Source organism: Panthera uncia, chromosome X (genome assembly GCF_023721935.1).
Source record: "Panthera uncia isolate 11264 chromosome X, Puncia_PCG_1.0, whole genome shotgun sequence".
Lineage (NCBI taxonomy): Eukaryota > Metazoa > Chordata > Mammalia > Carnivora > Felidae > Panthera > Panthera uncia.
In genome coordinates, this window is record NC_064817.1 from 114,263,091 (window position 1) to 114,286,375 (window position 23,285).

Below are 23,285 nucleotides of genomic sequence, written 5' to 3' on the forward strand. Positions count from 1 at the left end.
TGATCACACACCGTATGCAATACGTTCTAAGGATGCTCTTCTTTAACCCCAAGACTGTATGAGACAAGTGGTAGCATTCACGTTACGAGATAAGAGGCAGATTCAGACACCTGTCCTGGTCTCAACGTCCAAGGTCTTAAGGGAGAGGGGATGGATCACTATCTCTAACTTGCAGAAAGTCTGTGGAAAGGAAAGTCATACACGTGTAAGGAATTGTGAAAGTAAAAATTAAATACAAGCAGAAGGTAAGATCATCCTTATTATTATCATCTGTGGGTATGTAAATTAAAAATGGAAAAGTTCTTGGGGTGCCTGGGTGGCTCAGTCGGTTAAGCGTCCAACTTCGGCTCAGGTCGTGATCTCACGGTTCGTGGGTTCGAGCCCCACGTCGGGCTCTATGCTGACAGCTCAGGGCCTGGAGCCTGCTTTGGATTCTGTGTCTCCCTCTCTCTCTGTCCCTCCCCCACTCATGCTCTGTCTCTCTCTAAAATAAATAAATATTTTTTAAAAATTAAAAAAAAAAATGGAAAAGTTCTTGAGTGATGGCCTGAGGGCTTCCACTAAGAAATAAAAGACAAAGGACTCTCTGACATCTCACATCTCTGACTCATCTGACATCTCTCAGACCCTTTTTCTTTCTTTCTTTCTTTCTTTCTTTCTTTCTTTCTTTCTTTCTTTCTTTCTTTTTTTTGGATCTCGGGAAGTTGAGAGACCGCTCTAAGAGCCACCTCTTAGTTTATGAAAGGCCATATACAAATATGCAATGCATGCCTGCAGCATAGCTATTCCAGTCAGGCACACTTTTTCTAGGAGACACCGCCCAGCAATAAGAAGAAAATGACAAATCACACCCTATCCTCTACCAACAGCCACTTACACATATTGTGATACTGTGTCTAAATAATCAACCAATCAAATTCATTGGAACGGAGTTCATTTGAAGTTTGCAGTGGAATCACCTCTCGCAAAAATTAATTTTGCAAAACTATTCCACTTTGCAACTACCTGCACGTAGGCCTAACCTGGCCACTTGGGCGCCCTGAGGGATCTCGCGAACATTTAGATTTCACAGAGCAGAAACTGGACTAAACACTTTCCTCCACCAAGTGGTCTGGGCTCTTTATGCAAAGGAGTGCACTTCTCCACTAGTGACCTGTGTGCCCATCAAGGCTGGAGATACTTTTCACTAAATTATTTTTCAAAGCCATATTACCTTTTTTTAGACCTGCACTGTCCAATATGATAGCCACGAACTCTCGAAAGGAGGCTAATCCAAACTGAAATGTGGTCTAAGTATAAAGTTTACATCACACTTCAAAGACCAAGTAAGAAAACAGAAGGCAAAATAGCTCACTAATGTTTCTTTGGAATAGTAATTATGTGTTGTAATGGTGATGCTTTAACATATATCATGTTAAAGAAAATAATTAAAATTAATTTCAGTCATTTCTTTTTAAACTTCAAGACGGCTATTGGCAAACTTAAACTTGCACATGTAGTTTACATTATCTTTTTATTGGACAGGGTGGTCTAGAATAGTGGGTGTCTATTTGCCTTACTTCTTCTGTCTATTACGTTTGAAGGACAAATACAGACTTCCCTTTATAAGAAGAAAACTCCAAAGTCAAACAAAACAAAACTTTACCCCGACTTTCTTGGTGTACACAAAACAGCTTTGCAATGGAACAAGCAAGCAGACCTGAACCTGCCATTAGTTTGACCCTCCTCTTAATTGTGTTCGTCCTACTATCTAAATGTACCTAAAAGAAAATGAAAAAAACAATTATTTGGCATCACAGCCATTGTCCATGAGAAACCGATTTGAAACAGCTTTTATGTTGAGATTCTGGAATCACTTTTCCCTTACTTGACAAAATAAGAAAGGACCTTGTTAGTAGAGAGTGGCTGATCGTCAGAGACAATCTGGTGTCAACCCATTTCTTTTTCTATGAGATGGAAGCCTAGACAGAGCAACTGGATCAACGACACCCAGTTAATAACAGATAGACACGTAATCTGAATTCGGTTCTGTTACCTGACCCGCGTGGCTTATTAACATGGCACACTTACAAACTATTTTCAAGTCACTCTTTTTTTTTTTTAATCTTACCATAGAAACATAAGCTTCAATTGTTTTAAGAACCTCAAATACTTGAGAATGAACCACTAGTTAAGCTCCTCTTAGAAAATTCATGTCAAAAGAGGTCTCCTTCCTGTAGAATATATGGATAGGACATAAAATAGGAGAAATTGTCACACAATTAGACATAGACTTGGAAGTCGCCTGGAGAGCACTCTTTCCTGCTGATTCGTAGCCTGCAATTCTAATGTGAACAGTGCAAATGTAGTACATCTGTTTTGCTTGCCTTTGAAAATTTAAACGCAGCTTTCTCCCCAAACTGCTGACATTGTCAAGGTGCATGACCCTTGGTCTGCTTGACAGTCAAATGAATTTAAAACGTTTGCACACAGAAAAGCATGCATTCCTTCAGCTTCCAAATCATTTGAGCGGATGTGGGTTGCTTTAATGCATTAATTTTAATAGTTAATACGATGCACTGTGACATCATTGGCAAGTCAATTAATGAACTTCCTATATCCAGAAATCTCAAACCTTCCCACGTTATTTTTCTCTTTCTCCAATACTATATTCTTTCCAAGATTTCAAAAAATACAAACAAGATAGAACCCATATATCTATCATTTACATATAAAAATGTTAACATTTAGCCATATTTGTCTCAGATTTTAAAATACTCTGGTAACATGGGCACATTTTAACCAATTTTATATACCTCTTTATATAACATAAAATGTGCCATTTTAGCCAATTTTAAGCGTACGGTTCGGTGTCATTATGTTCAGAGTGTAATTGATGTTGTGCAACCACCATTACCGTCTATTTCTAAAACTTTTTTACCCTAGACAGAAACTCTGTACCCACTAAGTGACAAGTGTCCATTCCCTGGTAATCCTCTAACCTACTCACCGTCCCTGTGACCTATTCTAGGTACCTCGTGTAAGGGGAACCATACAATAATTGATCTTTTGTGTCTGGCTTCTTCCACTTAACATAATGTATTCAAAGTGCATCCAGGTTTTTGCATGCGTCAGAATTTCATTCCTTTTTATGACTGAATAATATTCCATTGTATGCATCTACCGCCTTTTGTTTCTCCATTCGCTTGTTGATGGACACTGTGTCATCTGCACTTTTTGGCTATTGTGAGTAATGCTGCCACGAACGTTGTCCTACACATACCTTTTTGAGTCCCTGTTTTCCATGAGGAGTGCAATTCCTGGGTCATATCATTCTATGTTTAGCTTTGGAGGAACCACCAAACTGTTTTTCTCAGCGGCCACACTAGTTTACATGCTCACCGGCAATGTACAAGGGTTCCAATTTCCCTACACCTCTATCAACGCTTTTATAGTCCTCCTAGTTGGTATAAAGAGGTTTTGATTTGCAGTATGGCTTTGATGTGCATTTCCCTAATGACTCAGGATGTTGAACATCCTTTCGTGGGCTTGTTATCCATGTGTATATCTTCTTTGGAGAAATGTCTGCTGAAGTCCTCCGCCCACTTTGTAAACTAGGTTTTTAGCATAAGAGACTCTTAAATATGGAGAACAAACAGAGGGTTACTGGAGGGGTGGTGGGTGGGGGGATGGGCTAAATGGGTAAGGAGCATTAAGGAATCTACTCCTGAAATCATTGTTGCCCTACATGCTAACTAACTTGGATGTAAATTACAAGACTAAAATTAAAAAAAAAAAAAAAGAAAGAACAAAGAAAGCAAAAAAATAATAAACTAAGTTTTTAGTCTTTTTGTTGTTGAGGTTTCGGAATTTCCCTCCAACTTTTACAAAAATAAAATATTAAATATCAGGGGTACCTGGGTGTCTCAGTCAGTTGAGCATCTGACCCTTGATTTCGGTTCAGGTCATGATCTCATGGTTTCTGAGATCGAGTCCCGTGTCAGGATCTGTGCTGACAATGCAGGGCCTACTTGGGATTCTCTCTCTCTGCCTTTCTCTCTGCCCCTCCCACACTCATGCATGCATTCTCTCTCTCTCTTTCTCTCTCTCTCTCAAAATAAAGAAACTTAAAAAAAAATCTAGTTGAAGTCCCCTAATCCCATAATTTCACTCCCATCCAGCAATGACCATTATTTTAGAGTATACAGGACTTCTGCCCATAGCTTCATATTTTCTTAAATATGTTTGTGTTCATTACTACAAGTATTACTTGTGGAAATTACACAAAGAATGTAGGAATCCTTCCGCATTTTTGCCTTATCACATAATTTTATGTTTAATGTTTTTTTAATTTTTCTTGTTATTTATTTTTGAGAAAGAGAGTGCAAGCAGGGGAGGGGCAGAGAGGGAGACACAGAATCGGAAGCAGGCTCCAGGCCCCGAGCTGTCAGCCCAGAGCCCGATGCTGGGCTCCAACCCACAAACCGCAAGATCATGATCTGAGCCCAAGTCAGACACTCAACCAACTGAGCCACCCAGGCATCCCCATATTATTTTGCTATTACCAACAAAACTGAATTGAACCTTTGTGGGGGCTTGTTTTTTTTTTAATGTTTATTTTTGAGAGAGAGAGAGAGAGAGAGAGAGAGAGAGAGGGAGGGAGGGAGGGAGAACAGGGGGGAGGGGCACTGAAAGGGGGAGACAGAGGATCCAAAGTGGGCTCTGCGCTGACAGCAGAGAGCTCGACGCAGGGCTCGAACTCACAAACTGTGAGATCATGACCTGAGCCAAAGCTGGCCGCTCAACCGACTGAGCCACCCAGGAGCCCCTGAATTAAACCTTTATATATTAAAGATACCATAGTGCTAGCAAACAATGCAGACTCTGGAGCCAGACTGCCTGTGTTTCAATCCCAAGTCTTTGGCTTTTTAGCTATATATACCTGGGCAAGTTATTAAACCTTTCTGACTTGGTTCAAGGTCTATAAAATGGGAACAATAACAGCGCCTATGTCATATAGTTGTAATGAAGGTTCAGTGAGACAATTCACTAAGCGCTCAGAATGGTACCTGACACATAATCATCCCTCAATAAATTTTTACATGTAAGAGATACTCCCTATACCTAGAAGTAGAATTGCTGACGCATGCAATATGTGCATCTTCAACTTTACATGAAATTGGCATGTTGCCCTCCAAAGTAGTTATATACCAATTCATCTTCCTACCAGGAATACATGAGACATCCAATTTCTCCACAATTTCTCAAAATGTGGGAATCTCAGAACTTCATTTATTTTTTTTTTTAATGTCTGAGAGAGAGAGACACAGGGCACGAGCTAGGGAGGGGCAGAGAGAGGGAGACACAGAATCTGAAGCAGGTTCCAGGCTCTGAGCTGTCAGCACAGAGCCTGACGTGGGGCTCGAACCCACCAACTGTGAGATCACGACCCGAGCCAAAGTTGGACGCTCGACCGACTGAGCCAAACCAGGCACCCGGGAATATCAGAACTTCTATTTGTACCAATCTAATGAATATGAAATGATACTGCATTAACTTGCTTAGCATCTCTTCAGATACAGACAAATACAGACCCCACCACCGTTCTTTTATCGAGTACCTAACTATATCTTTTCTTCTCCTATCTTATTTTGGGTTGACTATTTGTAGGAGTTATTTATGTATTGTGGTTACTAATTTTTTACCGGTATTATGCTTCATACATTTCTTTTCCAAGTTTGTGGTTTAACTTTTTATTTTCTCATAGTGTTTTTGTTTAATTGGTCAAAGGTTTCAAATTTTTATGTGGTCAAATTACCAATCTTTTCCTTGGCAGTCCATGTTCATTCTGCTTAAGAAATTCGTTCATGGGGCGCCTGGGTGGCGCAGTCGGTTAAGCGTCCGACTTCAGCCAGGTCACGATCTCGCGGTCCGTGAGTTCGAGCCCCGCGTCGGGCTCTGGGCTGACGGCTCGGAGCCTGGAGCCTGTTTCCGATTCTGTGTCTCCCTCTCTCTCTGCCCCTCCCCCGTTCATGCTCTGTCTCTCTCTGTCCCAAAAATAAATAAAAACGTTTGAAAAAAAAAAAAATTAAAAAAAAAAAAAAAAAAAAGAAATTCGTTCATACCTGCAGGTAACAGAGATATTCTCTGATGTTTTTATAACGGCTCTAAAGTTCACTTATTGAAAATTATTCTATCGTTAATACATCTAAAATTTATCTAGGAGTATGTTGTGGTTTATCTTTGAATACACTGTGTTAGGGATAGGATTTTTTTCCGTATGGAAAACCAATTTTCCCAGCATCATTTGTTGACAATCTTATTCTTTCCCCCTCTGAGTTTTACTGCCACCTGTGTCATATGCCTAGTTCCCTAGTGTGTTTCCAACAGTTTCTAGGTGAATTCTATTGCATGGGTCTGTCTATCCCTGCCTCAATAATATGTTGCCTTAATTACTACCGTTTTATAATAATTTATGGTATGTAATAGGACTCCATAGTCATCTTCAAAATTATCTTGGATCTTCTTGGTTCCTTTTTTATTTTGTATGTTCATATATGTTTAACAAATACAATGCACTTAATATACGACAGGTGCTGTTCACTGTGCTTTAAAAACAGTAACTCATTTGTTCCTTACAACAAACAACACTATGAGCTACTACTGTCGTCATCTGCATTTTACGGATGAAGAGACTAAAGCACAGGGAGGTTAATTAATTTCCCAAGGTCACACGTAAGTGGCAGAGCCTGGATCTGAAGCCAATCAGTCTGGCTCCAGAGTTTGTCATCTTAATTACTATGCTGTGTTTCCTCTCATGTGAATTTTTCAATATCCATGAAAAAAATCCAATTATAAATTTAATTAATATTGCATTGGCTCCATATATTAATTAGGGCAGAATTCACATCGTTTTGATAGTGAGTCTTCACATGTATAAACTAGGAATCGCTCGCCGGTTACTGAGGGTGCCAATGGACTCCTGGTTCCCTATACGATATCCAACCTGCCTCCTTCCGGCAATTTTGTTCAGAGTAGCAATATCGTCCCGAGGAAAATTGCATTTCACAGCCTCCTTACAGGTAGGGAGGGCCATGTGACATCTTTCTGGCCAATAAAATATAAGTACCAGTTGCTGGGCAGGACTTCTAGGAAAGCTCTTTGCAAATAGGCGGCCTTCAGCAGCACCAACTGGTTTTTTGCCCTTCATCCTTCCCGTTCTTCAAGCTCGTAATGCTTAACGCTATGCTGGACATGGGTGAACCCTCCTTTGATTACGAAAATGATAAAAGTCACACGCTAAGGAGGGTAGAGTGAAAAGCTCAAGAAAGCTCTCCCTGAGTGCATTGTGTAGTCACTGTACTAACCCTAAGCAACCTCCTCCGTGGTCCATTTTACATGAGAGAAGTAAACCACGTTAGTCCACTCGTAATGCTTCTTGTTATGAGCACCTGAACGCAACCCCTAACTTACACAATAAAGTCTTCTTTTATGGCTTGTGATAATTTTTTCTGTCAACTTGACTGGGCTGAGTGATGCCCGGATAGTTGGTAAAACATTATTTCGGAGTGTGTCTTTGAAGATGTTTCTGGAAAAGATTAGCATTTGAAGGAGTAGACTGAGTCAGGAAGAACGCTCTCACCGACGCAGACAGGCATCATCCAACACCGTGAGATCCTGACTGGGACAAAAAGATGAAGGCAAGGCAAATTTGCTCTCGGCTTGAGCTGGGACCTGCATCCTTCTCCTGCCCTCGGGCATCAGTTCTCACGGTTCTCAAGTTTTTGGACTCAGACTGGGACTTAAACTACTGCATACCCTTGGTCCGAGGCCTTTAAGTTTGGACTGGAACCGTAACACCAGCTTTCCTGAACCTCCAAGCACGCAGACTGCCGACAGTGGGAATTAGTCTCCATAATCATGTGAGCTAAGTGCATACAATAAATCTCTTCCTATATATACTCCATAACTTCTATTTCTCTGGAGAACCCTAATACATCACCTTCAATAAGGTTTGTCATTTTCTCCACAAGACCTTTCACAACTTTTGTGAGATTTTTTTTTTACTAGGTGCTTTTGGGTTTTTGTTATAACAAACAGAAAGATCTTACTGGTAATAAGAGTTTCACATTGGCTATTGCCACCTCATTATACAGGAGAGTTATAAATTATTTCAAATTGTTTACCCCAAAACATTATTACTTTCTCAGTTCTATTAGTTGGTAGAGGTTGTTGAAATTTCTGTGTAGATAACTAGCATGTATAAATAAAGACAGCTTTATTTTTTCCTTTTTTTTTAAACTTTATTTATTTTGAGAGAAAGAGAGAGAGAGAGGCAGAGAGAAGGGAGAGAGAGCGAATACCAAGCAGGCTCTATGCTGTCAGGGCAGATCCCAACATGGGACTCGATCTCACGAACCACGAGATCATGACCTGAGCCAAAATCAAGAGTTGGACACTTAACCGACTGAGCCACCCAAGTGCCCCTATTTCTTCCTTTTTATTCTTTCTTTTCTCTTACATTTTAAAAGCTTTCTCTTCTCTTATTGCAATGGTTGAGCCTTCTATTATAGTACTGAATAGAATTTTTTCGTAGATTCTTTTTATTAGGCTAAGAGAATCGATCTATTTATAGTATACCAAGAGCTTTTCTAAAAATCATGAATGGACACTGTGTTTGATCAGATACATTTTCTGTATATATTGAGATTATAACATGTTTTTCCCTCTTAATCCTTTAATCTGTCAGTGTGACAAATTAAAACAATAGCTTTTGTTTTATATAGTCAGTTAATCTAAGACAAAGGAAGCAACAGTATACAATGGGGAAAATACAGTCTTAAACAAAAAAGACCACTTTCTTACACCACACACAAAAACAAACTCAAAATGGATTAAAGACCTAAATGTGACACCTGAAACCATTACATTCCTAGAAGAAAATAGAGGTAGCAATTTCTTTGACATCAGCGACAGAAACATTTATCTAGATAGTCTCCTAAGGCAAAGGAAACAAAAGTATAAATAAGCTATTGAGACTACACCAAGATAAAAAGTTTCTGCACAGCAAAGGAAACCATCAACAAAACAAAAAGGCAACCTACTGAATGGGAGGGGACGTTTGCAAATAATGTATCTGATAAGGGGATAATATCCAAAATATATTTTAAAAACTTATACAACCCAACACCGAAAACAAAACAAAACAAAAAAAACATTCCAATTAAAAAATGGGCAGAGGGGGGCGCCTGGGTGGCTCAGTCGGTTAAGCGTCCGACTTCGGCTCAGGTCATGACCTCACAGTTTGTGAGTTCAAGCCCCGCGTCAGGCTCTGTGCTGACAGCTCAGAGCCTGGAGCCTGTTTCAGATTCTGTGTCTCCCTCTCTCTCTGCCCCTCCCCTGCTCATGCTCTGTCTCTGTCTCAAAAATAAATAAACATTTAAAAAATGGGCAGAGGACCTGAAAACACAATAGACACATGAAAAGATGCTCAACATCACTAATGATCAGCGAAATGCAAATCAAAACCACAAAGAGATACCAACTTAAACCAGTCAGAATGGCTAGAATCGATGGCTCTCTAAACAAAAAATTAAAAATAGAAATACTGTATGATCCAGTAATTCCACTACTGGGTATTTACCTAAGAAAACAAAAACACGAATTTGAAAAGCTACCTGCACCCCTATGTTTACTGCAGTATTATTTTGTAGCTAAGATATGGAAGTAACCCAAGTGTCCATCCATAGATGAATGGATAAAAAAAATGGGGTGTAGGGGCGCCTGGGTGGCTCAGTTGGTTAAGTGTCCGATGTCGGCTCAGGTCACGATCTCCCGGTTCGTGGGTTCAAAGAGGATTAAGAGTGTACTCTTAACGTGATGAGCACTGAATAGGGCATAGAATTGCTGAATCATATTGTACACCTGAAACTAATGTAACACTGCATATTAATTATACTTCAGTTAAAAGAATATATTGGAGGCTGAACCATACCAAAGGTTTTGGTCAGATTCAGATGGCAAACTTCCTCACAAATTCCTCAAGACATTATTAAAAAGCATTCTCTCTCTCATCAGATAGGACAGCTCTTGAAGGCATTTAAAAAAAATTTTTTTAATGGTTTATTTATTCTTGAGACAGAGAGACAGAGCATGAGCAAGCAAGAGGCAGAGAGAGAGGGAGACACAGAATCTGAAGCAGGGTCCAGGCTCTGAGCTGTCAGCACAGAGCCCGACGTGGGGCCTGAACTCATGAGCCGTGAGATCATGACCTGAGCCGAAGCCGGACGCTCGACTGACTGAGCCACCCAGGTGCCCCTTGAAGGCATTTTGCTTTATGTAAGAAGTGTAGTTTCTCTTTCTCCTGTAGATTCTGGGTCACATGTCTTGTTCCCATTTGTGTTAGAAACTAATCTCCCCACTAAAGCATACGTGGAACACTGAAACTTTATGGGCCACTGCAATATTGGCTCCTATTCAAGGCCAAACTTTAAAATTATAATTCTATAATTATAATTCATTATAATTATAATTATTATAATTCTCTAAGTAAACTTTAAAATTATAATTCTCTTAATTTCTAGTACCTGGACATTTTTTAAAAACTTGTCTATATAATAAAATTTTTATTTTCACATATGTAATCTCATATCTATATGTTTCTATGAGAGTCGAGAGTCTGACATGTTGCTGGACATGTCATTTACTAGATATTTAGTTAGACAGGAAATCAGTAAACGTCCTGTTAAAAAGACTACATAGTGACGGGGAAGTAGGAATTTTGTCTAATATTTCTGTGCGTCACAGGTATTGAACTGGTGGGATACAAACAAAGCACACAGGTTTGTTTAATTAGTACAGCATTTCTCCTAAAAAATGGATTGGAAAACCTTCCTTTGGAAACTCTTTTTCCAGATGTCCGCAGGCCCTTCAACTCCCTCCGTAACACACACTGCCATATCAAGAATTTACTTGATCTGTCTTGCCACCAAAAACATTTCAGTTCGTGGGATTTTCAAATCTACCACCATCTTTGTAGTATTGTTTTCTAGAAATTACTAAGTGTCTATCATATGTTAATAAGTGCCTGTCAAATCTTTTGAAAACATTATCTCTTCATTCTAATCAAAACCCATGCAAGGTAGATACTGTCACCCCATGTGATCAGGATGGAAGCTAAGTTTCAAACAGATCATACCACCCGCCCACCAAAACCAGATCTGCCTTCAAAGCATGTGTCGTTTCTAATAAATCAACCTTGCAGTGTGAAATTTCTCTTTTCTTATATTTCATTGTATGCTTAAAGAACACAAGAGCTGTTATAAGGCCCTTTAAGTGGCTTTGGAAGCCATTATTCCTCCATTATGTCTTTCACCAAAGTTCATGAAGTGCTTTCATAATTACAATTTATTTAGTGTAGAAGCTACACTTGTGGTCATGTTTGGTATCTTCTCCCATAAAGCAAGGGAATGGATGGAGTGCACATCATTTTCCCAGATGCCCATGATGTACAGTCAACAGCCAAGCTTTTACAGGAGGACTCATAGTTTAATTCACAGCCCGGTCCCCCCAAGTCACTATTGGGTTAATGTGTGTTTGAAGTCAGCCAGAACGACTCTCTGGTACTAAGGTATGAAGGCCCTGGGGAGTGGTCTTCAGAGGGGCACTATGCCCTTTCACTGCTCAGAGCTAGATTCTTTCCACAAAGTCAAACAGAAAGGCTGGAGGTAAAGAATACAGAGCAGCAATATGGATGAAAATGATCCTTCAGTTAAGATTTTGTCTGTTCAAAAACTTCAAAAGAAATAACTTTCCAAGATTTTTAGAAAGACATGACACCTAAGATGTATTTTTAATTAAGGAACAGAACTAGCCAAAGAAAAGAATGCCAGTATTAATTTAAATTGTAGAGAGAAGGAGAAAACTTTGAAAAATGATGAAAAAATGGGAAGATATGCCAATTTTTTAAATAAACATTAAGGGAAATGAAACCATTTTAATCAAGGATATGGCACAAAGATTTGATGGCAGAGTAAATAGCTTCATCACAACTCAAGTATAAATCTAAATGGTGCCTCTTGTACATGTTATCTGTGACTCAACTGTTCAATAGTTTAGTAACACCAACACCAAGATCGGAGGGTCCTTGTAAGAATTAAATTGAATAATATACGCACGGTGCATTTACTCCATTATAAGCAAGTGATAAACGCTTGTTAAATGTCCTTCTCCTCTCCGTAATGAAAAAAACACCCACACAAATTGGACAGTATAGTATAGTTGAGAGAACACCTGATTTGAATTTAGAACTGGTAAACGACCTTGGGAAAGTCAGTTCACCTCTTTGGCTTTCTGACTACTTATCTGTAAAAATGAGTATTGGTTCATTTGGTCTCTGTTCAAGGTTACCTAGCTAGCAAGGATTAGATCCATGCAGAGGTCTGACACCCAATCTGGGCTCTTTTTTGCTCTAAACTTGTCATCTTATGGGATTCTTCGGGACTGTCGCAAAAAAGAAAGCATACCGTCTAAATGCAAGCCCTATCCCAACTCCTGCCCACCCACCACCAACAGAACGGAGGATGAAATGCTACTGGATAGACTACTGCAGAGCTTAACGGTATTTTTCTAAAATCCTTGCTATTTATTATCAGTGAATAAGGGTCATGAAGATCCATGAGTATTTTCCTGTTAGCATCCACACACACACGCCCGGTTTCTCTCCTCCAAAGAATAGGTTATAGGTGCAAAACTTCAAAGGTCTGCACTTGCAAGATGACAAGCAAACCTTGGGGTGTGACAACCCAACGGCTGTCACCATGAGCAAGTCACTTTACCAGCTGGTCTCTGTTGTAGCTCTCTATGGCTTCAAAACAACCCGCTTCAAACTCAGTGGTGTAAAAAACCACAACAATCGTTTATTGTTATTTCTCACGGTGCTGGGGATTTACTGTGCTCAGCTAGATGGTTCTCACCTGTGATCTCTCACGCACCTGCCGTCAGGTGACAAGCGGGACTGGATTCGTCTTGCAGGCTTCTTCACTCACACGTCTAGCAGTTAGTACAGGATGCTGGCTGAGACCACAGAGGAGTCTGTTCGCCAGAACGCCTCCAGGTGGTTTCTCCTTGTGGCCTAGAATTCCTCGCGGTCTGGCAGTGGGGCTCCCCGGGCGAGCAGAGAGCGCGGGGAGACGGAGAGGGAAGGAGAGAGGGCGTATGAAGTGACTGAGCACCAGGCGGAGTTGCATCACCTTTTATGACAGTCTCAGAAGTCACCGAGGGTCACTTCTGCCATCCTACATTAGATACAGTGGTCACAAGAGTCCACCCAGTCTCATGGAGAAGGGACAGAGTCTCCACCTTTTGAGGGAGTGACAAGATTCTCTGCAGCACACTGAGCCTAACAGTAAATACCACTCTCACGGTCCGTCACAGACTTGTGCCTGCGTACCGGCATAAGAGGATACATTTACAGAGTACCCAGTTGACTCTCCCTGACTCTTGGTATAGAGTAAACCAAGACGTCTTGCACACCTATAGACCTGGTGTCTTTGAAATGCCAACTAGGTGATGGCAGGTTTTCAATCCCTCTTGGCACGTGAATTTAAAAGGCTGCGCTTCATTTTCCTTCACTGAAGACACTGCTCAAGAGCAGTGTTTATGCAGACCTCTTAGACAAAACAAAAGAGAACATGTTCATTTGTAACTGTCAAATTAATTGCAAATTATTTTTCATTCAACTGAGAACAAAAGAATCTCATAATGACAGTGAAATTTTTCTACATAGAAAAGTGATGGTGAAAAGAGCCAAGAGTGGATTAGTTGAACCAGGTATCATGTTCTGACAAATTTGCCAGGGAAATGGGACAGGAGGGTTGGCTTAATATTGTTGTTTCTTAAGGGGGAAAACATTCAGGAGAAATCATCCACAAATAAATCAGTAAGTCTGTTAAACAAGAATCCCAAAGATGGCTAATGATACTTGAAGAGGAACCAATCTATTTTCTGCCGATCTGTCTTCCTTTTGTATATGGCAAGAACAAGGTTCCTAAATCAGTAAGAAGCAATGTATAAACGACTCGTCCAGACTCAAGTTCACGTTGTTCTATGACACCATATAAGATGAACAATAAGTTGACTCGATCGGGTGCCCTATACTGATGTTTTCAAGTTTTCAGTAAGCTCGTTTGCCATACCAACCGATATCCCAGTAGAAACAATCCTAGGATCGACGTGATTATTTTCACCAATGACTTAATCCTTGGAAATTATACAGTCCAGATATATTAGGGTACACTTCAGCCACAAAATAAGCACACCAAATCTCAGTGGCTTAAGAACTATTTGTTTTAAATGCATATGCTGGGTCGGGTGTAAGCTAGCTCCGCTCTGTGTACACGTTAGTTGCTCAGATATTTAGGCACAAGGAGCATCTGTCGTCTCAAAACTTGCTGTTATTGGGTCAGATGGAAAAGGAGCTTTGGAAGGTCTTGCGCTTTCAAAGAAGGGTCAGACACCTCGGCCAGCTCAAGCCAGTCCCATCAAACCCAAAGGAAGCCATAAAATGGCTCTGTGTACCCAGAAAGGGGAAGAGGCAGAAACTGGTGAACAGCATTCAGGACTAGCACAGAATTTAATGACTGAGATCAAAACAATTAGATCAAAGAGCCAGGGCAAGGAGAGCTGAGAAGTAGAAGGGATTTCCCAGGCAAATTCATCACATGGAAGCTACTTTCCCATCCCAAACTCTGAAGTATAGGTAGGGTGGACATATTTGGAGTGCCAGGAATGGAGCTGGACAAGCACTTAAGGCACAGATAGCTAGGTAGCAACTCACTCCCCTGCAGGCCCATGTGGTTCCTCACGTTTGTAAAACAAATACAAGAATGCTGCTGTAGTCAAGAAAAGATCAACCATTAGATTTTTATTGTGGAAATAATTTTCCAAAGTTTTATATTTTCATATGAAGTTACTTGGGAACCCAGTATTAGATAATATTTTTGTTTTGCTTTTGTTTTTGGACTTAAGTGTAGACAGTTGAGGTATCTGTATTACCCTGTCGTACACAGCAAGGCCCCTCTTCTCTTTTTCCATTTTATTGGCATTTGAGTTTCCTATTCCCTTCCCTCCATATGGAACCATTCTACTCTGTTTAATACACATCCTTTCTCTTTGTATCATTTTGCAAAATGTCTATTATTCTGTGTACATGCATTTGGAATTTATGAAAATGGCATTTCACTATGCTTCATTTTGTTTCTTCCTTTCCTCAGTGCTATGTTTTGTGAACAACCCACGTATCGTATCTACATATGGTTGAATACCTACGACTATTGCATGGTACTCTAGGCGTGTGGGTACCACATTTCCCCGATCCACTTGCCCAGCAATAACTATTAAGATTGCCCCCAGATTCCCACCCCCCAAAATAACATTGCAAGGTACATCTGTGCATGTTTCCTTATGCACCTGTGTAAGAATTTGTTTGGATACACGCGTGCACATGCACACGAGTGAGACTGCTGGTGAAAAGGGGTGTGTATACCTAATTTGACTAACTGCAGAGATTTTCTAGAACGGTTATACTTTAGCATTCCCAACATCCTCTTCCTTCCCCCGTCTGGATGGAGTGTGTCTGATATTCACGTACCCATATGTATATGAAAGTGTCCTTTTAAAGCGGTATAGCCTTGTTGTGGGGGCTAGAATCATATTGCCTCCATTCAAATTCCCATTCTGCCAATTACTGCTTGTAGGACACTGGGATGTTAGTCTCTTTTTTTTTTTTTTTTCAGTTTCCTCATCTGTAAAATGTGACTATATCCAGCAGATAGGATGGTTGAGAGCAGAGCACCTGGTCCATTGTAAGCACTATGAACTATTACTGTTGGTATTGTTATTATTCCTACTAATTGATAAAGCTTGGATTGTGATACCGATTATGTTACCATCTTTCTGCTTCAACTCCAAAAAGTTTATGACACAGATATTCCTGCCCTGGCCAGTTATATACAAATTGGGCGATGCGGAGAACACAGGATCTCCTTCAATTACTGTGGACTGTCTGGGCTTGTCAGCCGCAGCAAAGACGTTATAGGTTTGCACACTGTTTTTTTTTAAGTTTTAATGTTTGTTTATTTCTGAGGGAGAGAGAGAGACAAACTGCAAGCGAGGGATGGGCAAAGAGAGAGAGAGAGACACAGAATCCGAAGCAGGCTCCAGGCTCTGAGCTGTCAGCACAGAACCCGACACGGGGCTCAAACCCACAAACCGTGAGATCATGACCTGAGCCAAAGTCGCATGCTTAACCGACTGAACCACCCAGGCACGCTTACATACTTTTAAACTAGGAAAACAACATATATTATATTATAGATCTAACTCCAAGATGTTTCTCCAACCACCTAAATGCCCTGTCATCTATGCACTTTCCTGATCTTTAACTACAAATAGCCCAGACTGAAAACACCGAAATAAAGAAATGCCTTCTTGGAATCAAATGACACATCACTCTGGAACCAAAAGACTCTGTTAAAGGCATTCTACCACCGGGCTGAGGTTCTACTTCCTTCAGAACAACACATTAATTAGAATCTTACTTCCTATTCCAGTGCTAGGGACAATAAAAATGGCCAATAAATGCCAGGCAACTGAATACCGTTGAGTGAAAGACTGAGTTCTCCCTTAAGGGCTACAATGGTAAAACTGACTGGGTCACGGAGGAGAATTGAGATTCAATTTCAACTTTCTCTTGCCTTGTATCTAGAGTTTGCCGTGAAGACCATGGAACATCGTGGGTAGGGCACTTTAGAGCAGTGGTCTCAACTGGGGGTGATTTTGCTCACCAGGAAACATCTGAAAATGTCTGGAGGCGTTTATAGTTGTCACGACGGGGAGATGCTCCTGGCGTGTGGTGCGTGGAGGCCAGGAAGGCTGCATCCTAGGAGGCACAGAACAACCTCCACAACAATGAATTTTCCGGCCTAAACATTCCCAAAGTTGAGGAAGTCTGTTCTTGGGCTTCAGATGCCTGAATTTACACCCCAGCCACTACTGATGAGCTCTGAGACCTTTGATGAGTTGCTCAACTTTCTTCATCTATACACTTTGGCTCATCATTGTAATGTTATGTCTGGCATATTGATGGTGTTCAGTGAATGCGAACTTCTGTTGCTTATTATTGTTATTAATTACAGTAATTCACGCATACAAGTAATCTCTTGAAGGCTACTGCCTATGCCTTAATGAGATGCATCATTTTAACTACTATGTAGGAATTATGAAAAATTGTTCTTCTTCTAGTTTGTAATCCTGAAGTACACATGGATGTTTCTGGTGTGATGCTGTCAGTCTTTCTAAGGATTTTAATATTCCTGTTCTGAAATAGCTGAAACAAACCTAACATATTGAACAAAAATAAGAACTGATCATAACATAGCACCGATACACCGGGAAACTTGCGAGGAAGCCAAAGTTTCCCACTAGTTTTCTCTGCAAACAAGATTACTTTCTTGTTTTCACATTCAACTTTTTATCATGAAAAGGAACTTTGGAAAATGAACCTAAAACCTTATTTTATTTGAGCAGAAATATTCCGGTGTTTCTTTGTGGAGTAATTCCATGCACAATCACCAGTCCGCCCCAGCCGCCACGTCCCCTGACATTTTATCACAATAGCGTAGACCAAGGTGACAGAAGCAGCCCACCCAAAAACATCTCCTCTGCGGACATTCCTCAAGCCACAAGATCAATCAATCATCTTTCATATGTGACTCTACTTTTATTTTTTTTAAGGCAATGCTCTATTTCATTTATCATTCTCAGGGCCGCTTCAGAGTGCTGAATGATCAGTCTGACATTTTTCAAAGGGTACAACTGTCTTGAATTGCAAAGAGATTTTTTTTGACCAAGGAATATGAAAAATATGAAAGATCAGTGCCTTTCATTCACTTATTACTTCTTTCAATTCCTGTTTACTTTGAGCCTACCCAGGAGTTAAAGATGCTGAGCTAAAAGAAACCATCTAGCTTCAAGGAACTCACTACCAAGGGAGAAAGACAGATACACAGCTGCAACGTGGTCGATTTAGTATAAATATTGTATCATGAAAATGGTAAGAACTAGGAGCTGTGGGGGTTTGGACATCTAGATTTAAGGAGTAAGGTCAAGATTCCTGGAGGATATTGGCCAGTCAACATTCTCAAATGCGCAGCTTTCACCCCCACCAGGCTTCCCAAAACTTCTCCTACTGCAGTCGCCAGTGAACTCTACAATGCCATGTGCAATGGATCCACCAGGAGCAACTCTCACAGATGCCCCGCCCCCTTCCTGCTTCTTGATGTACTTTCTTCACTTGCCTTTGAGAACACTATACCCTCTGGGGTTTTTTCTCCCACTTCATTTGATTGTTCCTTCTCAGGATCATTTGCTGGTTCCTCCTCATCGCCCCCAACCCAGAATGAAGCAGAGATGTCTCAGAATTCAGTCTTCCCTATCTCACTCCCTCTGTTGGCTCATTCAGTGTTGTGGCTTCAAATATCATCTATATGCTGATGATGCTCAAACTCCTACATCTAAGCTGCACTTCTTCCTGAAATCCAGATGCATTGAACTACCTACTCACTATCTCCACCTGCATGTCTAGTAGGCATTTTTGAATTTGTTATGTCCCACACTAAACTCCTGGTATCACTGCCTTCCCCCAACCTGCTCCTCTTGGAAGTATTCTCCATCTCAATAAATGGCATTCTTCAATTGCTCAGGCCCCGAAATTCGGACTTATCCTTGACATCCACCCTCTTTCTCTTTCTCATACATGATCTGTTAGAAGGTGCTTTCTGCTCTATTTTCAAAATAGGACAAACCTCAAAACACATCCAGGATCTTACCACTTCTTACCACCTCCACTGTACCTCCATCAGCTCTGGCCTGGATAAACACAATAGCCTTCTGATTGTTCTATCTGGTATCATCCTTGCTCCGCTACAGACCAAATTCAACACAGCGTGATAGGCAGAAATCTAAGATGGCCCCCAAGATTTAGGTCTTATATAATCCCCTTCATTTGAGCTTGGGAATAGTCAGTCGTTTGACTGAATTACCTTATGTAAGACTCCATCAGAGAACGCTAGAGGAGGGTTGGAAGTCAGAAAGAAGTGCCCCTGTTGTCTTGAAAGAAAGTAAATAGCCCTGTTGTAAAATGTCTACGGGGGGCACGTGACAAGGAACTGTGGAAGGTCTCTAGGTGCTGAGAGTGTTTCCTGGCTCCAACCCCAATAATTCAGGATAATCTCCCCATCTCAAGATCCCTAACTTAATCACATCTGCAGAGTACACTTTCCATGTACTAACATTCACAACTTCTGGGGATTAAGATGTCAACATCTTTCAGGGACCACTGTTCAGCTTACCACACTTTATGCAAAACAAAACACAAATCACTTCCCAATCACTTTCTCTAACTTTCCTTCTGACTACTTTCCACTATCTAATACACTATTTTACTAATTTATCTTATCTCTCTCTGCCACTAACATATAAACTATATGAGGGCAGGAACATGTCTGTTTTGTTCATCACTGTATATCCTGTGCCCAGAATTGTACCTGGTACACAGTAGGCCCTTAATAAACTCTTAAGCAAAGGAATAAAACACAAATTACCAGCCCTACGACTTCCCCATCCCCTTCTTCCTCCAATCTTTCTAGATCCTATGCATATCGTGTTTGCTACCCTTACTATGAATAAAGATCAAATTCCTTACCAAGAGATTCTTCCCTGCCTCCACTTTTTTAAAGATTCAGCTGAAATCTTACAACTTCTGCCACTTATGACTAATAACTTACAATCACAATCAGGGTTTTTTTTCTTTGGCTAATACACAACACCATTTATAACACTATCATAGAATATCTTCCTTGATTCTTATTAGGATTACAATTAGTGGTCTGTGTAAGTAAGTACCTTTCCCATTTGGCCATGACTTCAAGGAATGATGCTATATTCTTCATTTGTTTGCTAATAATTTTTAGCACCATGAATGGCACATGAAAAGTGCCCAAAATATGATGAATTGGGTTTTAAAAAGTGAAAGATGAAAAATAGCTGATAACATTTTTGTGAAAGTGGAAGATATTTTAGAAATGGCTGCAAGCTAATATCTTTTTAGAAACCCAAATGCATATTGCTCAACACAAACCTAAGATAAATTCTTAAGTGAGATGACCCTAAAGAGAGAGTGTTAAATGACGTTCTACAACTTATTCATCGCGTACACTTTTTCTTTCTCTTAAGGGTAACTTTGCTCTTATTCATATGATAAACACACATCATGAGTAATTGGAACAATAGAGAAAATTACAAAAAGGAAAGTAAAATGTCGCCCCAGGTACAATACCAAGGAAAAAAATCACAGTTTTCATAAAGAAGACTATCATCCCACACAACTATGAATAAATACAGAAAAGAGGGTAGAGAGACAAATACTTTTATAAAATTGGGGTCATTCGGCATGCTCATTTTTGTAGGTATTAATTCATTTCTTGTGAAGATGGTGAATAACATGGGCTGCTGGGGCCCTCTTCGAAATGAACCCTGGAGAAATTACACAAGTCAGCAAGAAACATGAATCAGAGGAACTGACAACAACAGAAAAGGTGACACGTGAGACAGTCCTGGTAAAACACAAGGCTGACTTTAGACAGCACACGTGGCTGGGCTTGACGGGGGCTCAGAGCGAAGGGCAGTGGGGGGCAGGATGGCCATGAGAGGAGAGGATGGAAACGGGCTCCTAAGTTTTCTTGCCTCTTCTCCCTACTTACCTTCACCTGCCTGTTTCCATGAAGATCAGAGCTGTGCAAAAACCAAAACAGGTGGGAGTTCGCAACTGCCTACTGGCACGGACTCGTCTCCCTCAACCAGGACCCCCTGCACACCTCCTCCGCTCTGAGCCCCCAGGACGGGTCCCAACACTGCCTCTGCGAACAGAGAAGCTTCCTGATGGAGTGGCAGGAAAGAAGGAGAAACGATTTTGGAGTACCGTGAATTCTCCTGGGCCACATGCTTGCCTTTCTGGTTAAACTCCCGGATAGGAGCTGAACAACATATACCAACTGAAATAGAATTATTGTAACACAGAGACCAAGGTTTTTATTTATGTATGTATTTATACACAGATACGCACATTCATTCTTAGATAATGAACAGTACTAGTAAATTAAAACAGAAACAAACATTTTTTTTTAAAGAGCCAAGTGGAAAGGTTAGGAAAATATATTTGTAATCACGAGCACAACAGGTGGAATAAATAGAAGGGTGAATGTAGCTGAAAAATAATTCAATAATGTGGGAAATCATACCTGACAGATTTTCCCAGAAAACAGCAGGGAAACACAAAGAAGTAGGAAATGTATAGGCAGGGTAAAGAGATACAAAGGATAGAGGATTGCTGATAGGGGCACCAAAATAAGAGAAGAAAAAAAGTGATGGGGATTGTATTAAGTCGGGAAAGTAAGGCCATTCTCTTATAACAAACCACGCCAAACCTCTAGCCTAGCACAATAAAGGTCACAAAACTATAGGTCAGAGTCATTCAGGGACTCGGGCTCCCACCATACAGCAGTTCGTTCACTTTCCAGACTTTCAAAGTGTGCCACTGGGTGCTTACCAGCCAAACAGTGAGTGAAGAATGCACGAAGAGACAAATGCGAGATATTTTAGAGGCCGGGCCCAGAGGTGGTACAGATCACTCCCGTCTATACACCACTGGCCAGAACTCAGCCAACCATTAGAGGTCTGGAAACTGTAGTTTAGCTGTGTGCAAGGGGAAAAGAAAAGAAACATTTATAGTATGAATACTAGTATTCTTTGCCACTGAAACATATGGAGAAATTAGGAAGATAAAATTCTCATAAATGAAGATTAAAGCCTATGTAAAGAGTTAATAGAGTACACAACAGGAGATATAAAGGAAACCTCACTGCATACATTAAAATAAAACTTAGACTCATCAAAGGCAAAGAGAAAATTCTATAAACTTCTAAGAAGAAGGAGTAGATCAAATACAAAAATAATGAAAATCTAAAACAAAACAAAACAGGCATCTGGGTGGCTCAGTCTGTTGAGTACCTGACTCTTGATTTCAGCTCAAGTCATGATCCAAGGCAGGGTCATGGGATCGAGCCCCACATCAGGCTCCACACTGTGCATGGAACCTAAGATGCTCCCTCTCCCTCTCTCTCTGCCCCTCCCCTTACCCCCCTCAAAAAAAATGAAAATCTAATTGACATGAGATTTTTTTCACCAGCAACAATGAATTCAGGAGAATGGAATATTTTTAAAATATTGAAAGAAAGGAATATTAGATGTAGAAATGCACATCCAGCCTATTTATCATTCCAATGTAAGCACGTAATAAGATTTTTCTCAGGCACACAAGCCTCAGAACATTTGTCACACAATAACCCACTTTAAAATCACTCTTAGAAGGACCATCAAAATGGCCAATGGACACATAAAATGATGCTCAACATCACTAGTCGTCAAGGAAATGCAAATCAAAAACACAAGGAGATATCACCTCACACCCGTCAGAATGGATGACATCAAGAAGAGAAAAGACGGGCACCTGGGTGGCTCCGTCGGTTAAGCAGCTGACTTCGACTCAAGTCAAGATCTCACAGTCGGTGAGTTTGAGTCCTGAATCGGGCTCTGTGCTATCAGTGCAGAACCTGATCCGTATCCTCTGTTCCTCCACTGCTCACTCGTGTGTGTGTGCACTCTCTCTCTCTGTCTCTCTCAAAAATAAATAAACCTTAAAAAAAAAGAAATATCAGAGGTACAGTTGTAATTTTAAGTGAGAACAGAAATCACTTCAGGAGAACTCTCTAAGATATATGAGAATTAAAGACGGTCAAATACCTTTAAAATTGTTTGCCTACAAAGCCAAGACCAAAACATTTAGAAAATATATTTATAGCATGCTGGAGCTAAATTATAGGACAGTATTAATAAGGTAAAGAATAGGGGAAGGATTAAAGATGTATAAGGGCATATTCACATCATTAAGGGGCATGTAGGTATTGGTAAGTTTAAGGAATCAATAGAGGCAAATGAACATGAGGGTGGGTTTCATGCTATGTGAGCCATATGAACAAAAGTAAAAAGTCAAATTTAAAGAAGCAGAATAAAAAGTGACACGTTCAGTGGAACTTACGAATTTAAAAAAGTATAATAGATGGAAAATATGAAATAAGATAGCAATATAAGCCTTGTTAAAACTGTAAAAAAGTCAGAGAAAGACCGATAGC